The sequence below is a fragment of the Scleropages formosus genome, chromosome 15 (genome assembly GCF_900964775.1).
Source record: "Scleropages formosus chromosome 15, fSclFor1.1, whole genome shotgun sequence".
NCBI lineage: Eukaryota > Metazoa > Chordata > Actinopteri > Osteoglossiformes > Osteoglossidae > Scleropages > Scleropages formosus.
In genome coordinates, this window is record NC_041820.1 from 12,934,656 (window position 1) to 12,946,021 (window position 11,366).

Sequence of the window (11,366 nt, forward strand, 5' to 3'; positions counted from 1 at the left end):
GTCACACCCTAGGATTCAGGGATAAGCCCTAGCCCACCACTGCCTTGAGTTGTACAAGTGGTTAATGATGGATGAATGGATGGATGAATGGATGAATAAAGCAATATCCTAAGAGGGTACTATAACATTTCAAGATCTTGGGGAAAAAAAAAAAAATTAATTCACAATACTCTCAACTGTTTTTTTTTTTCTTTCCTACCATTTTATGTCACTCATACCAAGTAAGGTGCCTCATGCATGTGACCTGTAGAGTGTAAAGAAAGACATTACTCTGGTAGATAGCAAATTGAAGAAGCCAACTAATCAACTTAAAGTAGGAGTATAATGCTTACTAGGAACACAGATTAGTGTTAGCAATGTTTTCCTCCTGCAAGATGGCATGCACAAATTGTCAACCTCTTGTTTATTTAAAATCTAGGTGAGTGCTCCTGCACTACTGAGCCTTAATAGCTACACTTTCTGCCTAATCTGAGAATAACAGCGTGCTGTTCTTGTGACACGAAAACAGCCGCTTCCTGTTTGTGAAACATGTGCATTAAATGACATTAACAACATACCAGGAAGTGGTTTATAAGCCTCGGTGGTTGGCTACAAGATGCAGCTACTTTTCTTTATTTAACATATATGAAGATACTAGAAATTCCAGAACCATATGTGATTTCCAGTCATTACTCATGCAAATTTGAAAAAGAGTCAAACCAGTAAACGGCGAAACATCTTAAGAGCTGGATATTAATATGCCATGTCCCCCCACCCCTCCACTCAAACATATCTATCTGTAATTCATTATTCTGCATCCATTGAACTGGGTCTACGTATTTTCATACTGTAAGGCACATTTTACTAGCAAGCCGTGGGTTGCTCACTAACCACTACCCCCTCCCTCACCAAGAATTGCAGCTGCAAAGCAGAAGCAAACGGTTGAGCAACATCCCTGCAGTAGACTTTGTAATGCTTCTATCAAGGTTTTTTTCCTTCTGTGTTTGAGCAAAGAGAGGGCAAACAGAGTGAAATATGCTCGCTCGGCTCTTTTCCTTATCACAGGCCACAGGAGAGGTCATTGCGCCGGCTAGGAGACGGACACTGGTCCAGGCACTATAGCGGGCACGGTAGTATGTGGGGGGGCACATCGAAAGAGCAGAGGTGCTGGGATGGAGCGCAGGGCAAGTGACATCAACTCCTAGGCAAATGCGAGGCCACAGGGGACTGTACTTTGAGCCCCTTCCAAAACAAGACAAGTTCAAAAGCTGGCTCTCTGGTATGGCTTGTTGAAAATGGAGCAGAGAGCACTAAATGAAAGAACTTTGACATGCCGTAACTTTTTCAAGCTCAGGAAATACCAGTGTGTATTTTGAGTGTTTCATCTTTTCAGATTGTAAAGATACTTCCTAGCCTGAAGTGTAACGGTTAAGGCTTCGAATTCAACTTTCATCATGCATGCAAGCAACGGACAAGCCAGAGCGGAGCTAAGAAGAAAAGACATGAATGGTGAACAGGAGGTGTGCGGCTGAACAAAAGCAGCGGTACAGGAAGAGCTCTTCCTCTTTAAAGTGTATGCAATGTATTTTCTTCACCACAAGGTACGTTCTCATAGTGTACCGGCAGTTAACAGCCTCTGTACAGGTGAAACCTTGACCTGTATGTAAAGTTTTCATAATGACACACTTTTTCCAGCCGTGCTCCTCAACCTTGAACCTACAGTATCCGGCATCGGGTTTTCAAGGTAGAATGACACTGGCTGACCTACATAAAATTAAAAAGAAATAGGACAGGTATGACACACCAAATGGTTTAGATATGTAGCTTGAAAAGGTCCTGTCCTTCCAGCAAAGGCGTGGTGTTTATAAAGGCCTCGGGCAGATTGTTATCAACCTGCTGTTTGGCAACCTGCAGTAACTCGCCCTGCTTCAAAATCATCTGATTGTAACAAAAAACCATGACACCACCACAGAGTCACATTACAGCAGCAGACAGCCTAGGGGAAATAAAAGGAAGGCAGACGGCTTGCTGCTGGAGGTACTGTAAGTCGTCGCTCGGGTAGAGGAGGGTGGGCTGCTGTGAAGGAGCAAGGACACAGTTCGCCGCTGTTGTGCTCCTCAGGATCGGCACTCTCGTGCCAAATGTCTCGCACTTGGGCCAGCAGACGGGGCAGACTTCTAGAAGGTTCGTATATGTTCCACAAGGATGCCCACCATATCTGTCGAGAAGGATGCGAAAGCGGTAACTCTGCTGCGTGTACCTGAGAAGTCATTATGCAAAACTAAAGTAACTTGTAGCATCGTCTCCTTTCTCCTGGCAGCACTTAGGTGACAAAGGAGTTAAAGTTAAGAAAGTTAAGATGAAGGAGGCCTCTGCTTGGCTGTTCAGTAACACATTGTTTCAGAGTCTATGAGCAGGCTTTCATGATTCTTGATTCAGAGTGAAATTTCTATACCAACCCTGACACATCATTTAACCAATGCCTGCCTTAATACCCATTTTGCGATTCTGTAAGCGGACTCTTTAACATCACATGGTTAGCAACAATGTGGTAGATAATGTAGGCTCAAAGGAGAAGTCTAGTAATAAATTTAGTGGGTAGGAGGTTTGAAATTCTACCTCCTGGTACAGAACCCTCGATTAAGCCATTTTCTTTGAAGTGATACAGTAAATTCACCCAGCTGTATTACTAAATGATTATAAGCACGTTAGCATATAAACCTCACATTGTGAGTTACTCTGGAGAAATAGCATCAGCTAAATAAATAAATGAATACAATTCGTAGACAAGTACTGCAATGTGCAACAAGACATTTACGAAAAGGAAGAAAAGTGGTCGTAGCAGAAAGAATATAAATATTTCCACCAGTCAATTCATGTCACAGTACATCCATTTTGTAGTAGGGTCACTGCCTTGATGTACAAACAAAAGTACACTAGATGAGGATAAGGGAACTGAACAGACTATGTACATCACTGTACAAGCAGAAATTCCACATGACCTGTAATTTTAAGGGGGTTGCAAAAAAGCAGTCTTTCAAAGAACAATAAAGTGACACTGGTCATTTGTGTATAACAACATGACATGGTTCGCGGCATTTCATAATAGGAGCATCAGGACATGCAATTATGCAAAAGAAAGATTCCAGATTTACATTTCATTAAAACATCTGAAAAATCCTAATAGTAATACTGGAGCTTTATGTACTTTCAGGGCTCACAATACACTGCTAGTGGAGTTGTTGATGTGTTCCTCATTTGCACTTCCCTCTTTAAGCAAAAAAAGTATTGCATAAATACTTTTTATAAATATAGCAATTTCTCAATCTCTGGTGAACAATGACTAGACCCTGTGGTGCTGTTTCAGCTTCCACAGTTTGAGCAACTGACCAGCAAAGTGTGTATATATAGTACATATTGCATGTGTGTGATTGCAGGTTGAAGTCCTTGGAGGGGTTCTGTTGTTGAAGCCATTAAAAAGATTTAATCTTAATTGCATTTTTTATGTATTCAGTTAAACAAACGAGTTATACTGTATTTGTTTTAGAAAAGAAAGAAAGGCAAATAACACAGATAAATACAGAGTAATTAGAATAATTTTTATTTTAGTCATGGACAAACTCATAATTTTTCAGGCCTCATACGCAACACCTGCACATTCACTTTTCTTAATATCTTGTCTGAGTCTGGGTATTGGCAGCCTGAAATTTATCCTGGAAGCATGGGGCAAAAGGCTAAGTAGAGTACTAACTGAACAGGATGCCACACACACAAACACTACAGGCAATTTAGAGTTACCAATTAACCTGAAACACATATCTTTGGACTGTGGAAAGGAAACAGGGCACCTGATGGAAACCCATGCAGCCACAAGGAGAACATGCAAACTCCACACAGAATGAACTGGATTTCAACCTATGTCCAAACAGCCCAGGCATTCTGAATCCAGCACTACCTGCTGCGCCACCATGCCACCCTCCTACTCAAATAGCTTTTTTTTTTTTTTTTTTTTTGAAGAAATTCAAAACCTGTGAGCTATGCAATTTGGCTCACAAACGCCATCATTGTACACCACCCAATCAAATTTTTTCATTTATTCATTTAGCTGACACTTTTCTGCAGAACAACTTACAATGTTAGGCTACATAGTTATTTACCTATTTATACAGCTGGGCAAGTAGGGTAAGTATGTTGCTCAAGGATACTAGAGCAGGAGGTGAGATTCAAATGCCTTGGGTCCAAAGGCAGCTGCTCTAACCACCACACTGTCAGCTGTCCCCACATTTAATTTTAGGTTGTCATTTTTACATAAAATCAGGAATAAATTCTCAGCCTTGTAGTACTGGAGTCACGGATCTATCCAACTATCCACTCAGATTTGTTCTCATCAGCATCGTGGTGATCTGAGACAATCCCAGAAGTACTGGGCACAAGGCTGAGAGGGGGTACACCCTGGATGTGAAATCAATTCATCGATCAAATCCACATTCTCTGACACCCCCAGTGCTACTCACCGCATGCCCATCCTGCCGCTCTATCCAGTACTTGCTTCTCCAGGTACTTCAAGTGACACTGTGAGGTAATGGTATATCCTGCATATACTCAGCATGTGCTTGCACTGTGGTAATAATACAATTATGATAAATTTTGGCTATAAGAATACTGAGCGAACGTCATTGTGCAAAAAATCTGCCGCAAATATTTATGTTTTTACCGGAAACAATTTGACAGATAATATGGTAAAAAAGAAACCCTTCATGGTAACTTCCGAATTCTTCATACTAACCTCAATGTTCTAGAGAAACATGTTGTACTGGATCATTTTACATATTGTATTTAATTATTACATGCTGAAAAAAGGGTGTGATCTGATGAGTGAAGACACAATGGTTTCCTGTTTTGGCCAATGTTCATTGGCAGGCAAACACCTTCCAGATTTTCAAGCCTCATACTCAAGTTTTTCTTGTTTATCTTCTGAACCCAAAACCTGTGAGATATGCAGTTTCCCTCATAAATCTAATTTAATGTCTGTGGTGGTCAAAGACAGACCATACCATACTGAAATAAAAACATAGGACGACTGATTGGATCTCCTCGGCAGTCCTTCGGGAACTATCAAAAGTATGTCGACCGAAAGCCATAGGATATTTTACCGAAACAATAGTTTCTTCAAATTGCACTTCTCTGAAACCTCTCATGGAAAAAGCTTGCAAGGGCTTATTTTCATAACTCTTCTAAATATCAGTTTTGGTTGCTGCATCTGTTTCCTGACTTCCTCTGGCAACTGCATCTATTTTGTACTTTCAGGTCCCTAAACGAATTTTCAGTTTCTTAGCAGAATTTTATTTAGTGTCTATATTTAGGCTATAAAAAAACTGCTAGTTATAGCTGAAGGAGAATCTAGCAGTGCACCCTCTCCTATCCCCATTTAATGTAGTCTTCCAAACCAACAAACTCCTGTGGTTGTGCTGGAACTCGCATTATAGTAAAAGTTCTATTGAGGTAGGCCGAAGACTGGACAAGCAGTATTCTGATAATGAAGAGACCCACTAAATAATGCAGAATTGATTCATTTTTTCACATGCAATATCAAGTTAGCATTGAGTCCTGATCTGCAATAAACACGCAATTCAACTTATACTGTCTTTCAGACGCACCCACAGATGCACAGGTACTCACAATAAGTTCACTTCTAATCTCTATACATACAGCCTTTTTTTTTTTCTCTGAGCATTTACACTTTTATTTGCTTTTCTCCAAAGCAACCTACATTACATTTCTGTTTCTTGTTATTGCCCATGTAAACATACATTCTCTCTGTAAGTGAAAATGCTCTGTGGAAGGAGGATGTGAAAACAAAGGTTGTTTTCATGTAAGAAGTCAAACTGTCCAATTTCACACTTCAGAACCCATGAGCTACGGTAACAGTTACTGAGCCATTAACAAAGAAAAAATCCAAACAGCCAACTGAGATTGCGTTTTAAGATCTCACAGGTAATCCTTTCAAGTAACCTTCCATCAAGATTCAGGTCTGATTCCACCCACTCCCTGGCCTTGGGCTGATTCTCATTTGCAGATGCTTGACTGCAATATACCCAGTGACACACCTATGCTAACCCGCAGGCCTCTGGCTTCAGTGCGGGCACACAGCGAAGACGAGTCACAGCATGGGTTGCCCTGCGTCTCCCTGTGTAGTCTCAGCCTGCCTTCCCTGAGGGCAAATGCGTGGTGTAGGGATGGAGGACGCCTATAGGCAAACACCAACTGGTGGGGTCACCAGGGGCTTATTCAGGCATCATAAATCATTCAACCACTTATTTCTCAATACTTACCTTGAGCATAAAAGAGCACCTATTATTTCTCTTTTTGAAATTGCTTTTAAAAGATAAAGGTGGATAAAGAACCCAAACATTACCAGTTGTACCACATTGTACCACAAGTCCAGTTCCTCAACAATCTTGCATTCTGCTTAGCACTTCTTACTATAACGTTATCGCTTGCAAAGTAAGGAAACCAGTGGAAGCTTGGATCAATAAAATGATATCCTGTGCTGAAAACCCTCAGTGCCATACATGTTCAAGATACAGATGGGTAGCTAATCTACAGGCCTTGTGAGAACACGAGGAACAGCTCTGAGAAGAGAAACTGCTTAAAGTGACACTTCGGTATGGCCTCATCATCAACTAGGCCTTGACCAGCTCTGCTATTCGGTAATCCTGTCATTCAGCACACACAGTGAAGACGATAAAAGCATAGCGGGTAATCTATCTGGATGGAAAGGCAACTTGTTCCAGTTTACAACGTTAACGATGCCTGTTGCTGTGCTCTCCCACTTTTCTCCATCACAATATTGTTGGGAGTGTTCCATTATGTATTGTGCTTTCAGCGAGTCAAAAAAAACACTCATCACACCATTTTTAAAACAGATGTAGAGATCACTGTATCAGCATTATGCCAAAAACTCTTGCACTGCTGTTACACTTCACACACTGTGTTGACGGACATAAAGATGCAATTTTTATTGGTCACTGACCCAATGATTTAAATCAGCTGAAACTGATATTATATTGACACTAATATAACAAGGTTATTCAATGTATAAAATTTTCCACATGAAAATGTAGTTACACAGTTTTTCAATTGCCTAAGTAGTGAATATGGTTGGGGTACTGTTTACTTTCGTCAACGATGAATGACTGCAACAGTTTTTAAATTAGTTTTGTATCATAATTAAGTTTTTCAGTATATTGAAGTTTTTAATGTTTTCTTACTGTTTTTTTTTTTTTCCTCTCATCTGTGCTTCAGGGCAGAAATCTGAGAACAGTGTTGTCCAAAGAACTAGGACTTCTTGGAAACAAGAACTCAAGAGGAAAGAGGGACAATGAGAAGCAGTGGAAATTATTATAACTCAAGCATAAACTGATTTCACACCTGTTTGCACTGTGTTCTTAGAAATACTTAAATGTATCCAGTGTTATTGCTGTAAACGAGTTATGACTGATCCTTCTATGGCCAGTATTTAATCTGAACAACATTAGACCAGAACTAATGTAGTGTTCTTTATATGTAACATATACCATGTGTTTTGTAGCTAACTTCTAGTAACTTGAGGTTAGTAATGTGAGATACAGGCTCAGGCTGTATTCCTAAAAATTTCTGTTAAGCAGAAGTCAGAAATCCCAAATGAGAGCAAAGTTGACTTGTTTGTTTATCCAGGCTGACATTATGAAAATTCTGCTGGACCACGATTCTTCCTGTTTCCTCACCAGAAGTTGATTGTCTCATCAGCCAGCCAAAGGCAGGTTCATATGGTACAATAATTACTTGTGTTTTTTTCAGCCCCCCAGCAGACCTCTTGTAAGGTAGTGAGGCAGCAGATTCAACAATCTACAAGCTGTTTCAGTTCTTACAAACAACATTCTGTTTATTAATATGGCCCTAGGATATAGATACCTCATTTTAGTCATTCAGCTATTTAATATAGACTTAGGATACAAAAACTTAGCAAGAGTTTAGTGATTCACTTTTTCAGTATGGATATAGGAAACGATTATCCAGAAAAATTTCAGTCTCTCTGTTCTTCACCTTGGTCATAGGACATAGATAAGATACAACATTTTAGCTATACAGAAGGTGTTGTAATCCACTGAAGCATTTGAGATCTTTAACCACTGTGACCATTTTACCAGTTCGGATATTTCTTGAAAAACAAGAATTGGTGAATTCAAAGAAAAATTGGATACACACACACACACGCACACACACAAGACTTAAGTATTTATGTAATATTTGTCCAAGTTTTCCATGACATCATCACTGTCACACATTTCATCAGCTAGTTACCTAGCTATGTTTTGGAAGTGGGTGGTGGGAAAATATTTCAAAGGTAATTCTGCTAAGTAAATCCACAGTTAACTTCTTCTCATGTGTTCCAAAGTCACCTGGCAAATACATCTCCAAAACTGAACACAAAGTAATACAGAAAACACTGAAAATTGGGAAGAGGAGGGGAAAACCAAAAAACCTGGATGAGGTGGAAGGTTATTTTATCCTACATATTATCCTCCAACAGGTTGCCAGGACAGCTTATTGAATAAAGCCTCCTGTATCAGTTCCAGCTTTGATTTATGCCTTCTGGATGGGAAGAAAGGAGACAAACAGAGAGACAGTGAAAGAGTGTCTTGAAATGAACACCTAAGCAAAACCTGCTACAGTATAAAGTAACAGAAGAGGGCCTCCCTCTGGAGCGATGCCAGGCATGCTGTCCAATTGGTGGTTTCATTAATGCAGAAAAGAATACGGCCATAGAGCCCAGGAGTTCTGTACATTACCTGGCAATTAGAAAAGGCGGGGTGCAAGACCCGAGGGACGGGCTAGGACACAGAACATATGGGAGACTAAGCCTGATGACCCAAGGGGCCTACAACTTTCACATCACCGCCTGCCAGACTGGGCCTGTTTGAAGTCTTACATAATCAACATAATAGTCCCTTCACTCCAGCCGACACCGGCAAGCATACGGCCAACACAAACATCGCAAAATAATCAAATCAATTCTGAGCAACTATTGCAATTTAACACTCCAGTGACAAGCTACTCAGCAATGTTTCGATGAGAGTTTGTACTTGAAAGTACAGCCTTAGTTACAACTAGCTAAAGAGTTCCAGATCTTTCCCCAGTGGCTACTAATGTCTTGAGGTGGTTCTGTTCCAGGGCCCGCTGGAAACTCTGAGTCACTCTCGAGTCGGTATATTTCACTTTTATCCATGTGACTAAAATGGTGGCCTCACAAGTGATACGGAAGACTGACGGCAAGTGTACTTATTCACACCGGACAGCTAAACATCTCTTCCTCACTGTGGATCCTACAAATCTGCTTATATATTTGCCCCACCTGGATTTTCAAACAACTTTTTTTCCACTTGTAAGACCTGCCATATGGGTAACAGAACTGAATGCCGCTGCATATAGCAATGACTCACACAGAGAGACCAAGAACAATCAGCTAAATCAATAAAATTTTATATGGTATTTGTCAAAGGATGTCATGAAGACTTTAACAGTTAACACAGAACTGAAAAAGAAACGATTTAGCCACTGCAAGGAAGGCAATCAACTATGAATGTTGGAAAAGCCACCTATAAAATACCAAACTGCAGAGCAAATGCTAACTGCAGATCTACCCAGTTCTCTGGTGAAAAGCTTTATCACAATCATATGAGGGGAAAAACTGTATCACCATTTTGTAGGCTCTTGTGAATGGATGTACTGTTACAGTAGACTCCATTACTGGATTAAATCAATTCCCAGAATGAGACTTGCTGTACATCTTTTACAAGTCTTGCCGCAAAAAGAGTAAGATTTACACAGAAGAAAGGTATTCAGAAGCCATAAATCTACCCCGTGCTGAGAATATTATTTCTGCTCAAGACTCTGAAAATCATGCTTCCTTAAACGTAGCAGCATCTTTCTGCAAAGGACGTAGGGTAGTCTATGAAAACCACAGTTTTGCTGCTGTACTATGAAAATCAGGCAGTTACTTTCTGAGGGTCAGTGAGCGTTGAGACCGAAGATCACACCGCCGCCGTACAAATCACCGTATTAACTTCAAGAAGCCATGTCCTGGCTGCACATTAGCGTGGTGACTGACCATAGTTACAGGCTGAAGACCTTGTACTTCAGAACAACCCTTACGTGTGACTTATTTCCTATCCCAATGGTCAGCATGCCATGCTGCTCTGCATGGAGTTGGTGTGTCTGTCTCTTCGTTGCAGTGTCATTGTTGCCTTCTGAGGGTGCCGATATCACCGATGCACAAAAGGGTTCGCAGTAACTGGATTGCCGGGCCCTCCTCGCTATACCCACAGCTTCCTTTTTCAGATGAATCAAAACAAGTTATAAATGGAAAAGGCAGACAATTAGCAGATAGTATTGTTGCTGATGAAAGCAGATCCTTCCCACACCCCCGGGTGCAGGGAGCACAAACCCAGGACCAGGCAGCTGTGTCCAGGGCTGCAGTAACATTTCTCCCAGCCAAGTCCCATGTCCACGCTCATTATGGGCCTTAAACAATGTCACCCTTTGTAGGCCCCGGTCCATTCCTGGCAGTGTATGAGGGCAAGTCTGCACTTGCGTCCTTCAATCTTTCAGACACACTCACATATGTGTGTGCGCACACACTGACACACTGATGAAACACATAAAACAGATGAATGCACATCGTTATACACAGCAAGCAAAAACATGCTTTTGGTTGTTGCCTAGTGCCATTGTCTCCCTATACCAAGCACTGCAATATCTTGTGCTGAAGACTGCACATTCGGAACAATTTTCATTCAGTATGACAAAACCATCTGAAAGAAACGCTGCTTAGCCTTTTGTGCCTCTGGCCTTACTAACATCACTTTCAGTTGCAGCATGGTGTTGGTTCTTTTGGGCACAAACAATACTATCTATGCTGTAGCTAATGCATTGAGAACACCTGACTGTACTTTTTTTAATTGGGAATCGAATTAAAAGAATAGATTCACAAGACTTCAATGTCATTAAAATGGCTTTCACAAACAAATAGGAAGACTTAAGTGCCTTTCTTGCATACCAGTTATTTCTCTCCATTCATGAATTAATTAAATTAAAGGCTGCCACCAATTATTTTCATGAAGTCTGTAAGGAAAAATACACCAGTACATGAAATTTGACATATAGCTTGCAGCAACTGATGTATGTGTGGGTTTGAAGATGTGACTTCATATTTAATGCAGATTTATTCATATTATTCTATTATGGCAGTCAAGTGCAAACAGAGTGAAGCTAGCAAGCATAGGAGTAAAATACCAAGGAAAAGGAGTAATGGAGTGCGAGGGGACATCATAGAGCACTCACCTTCT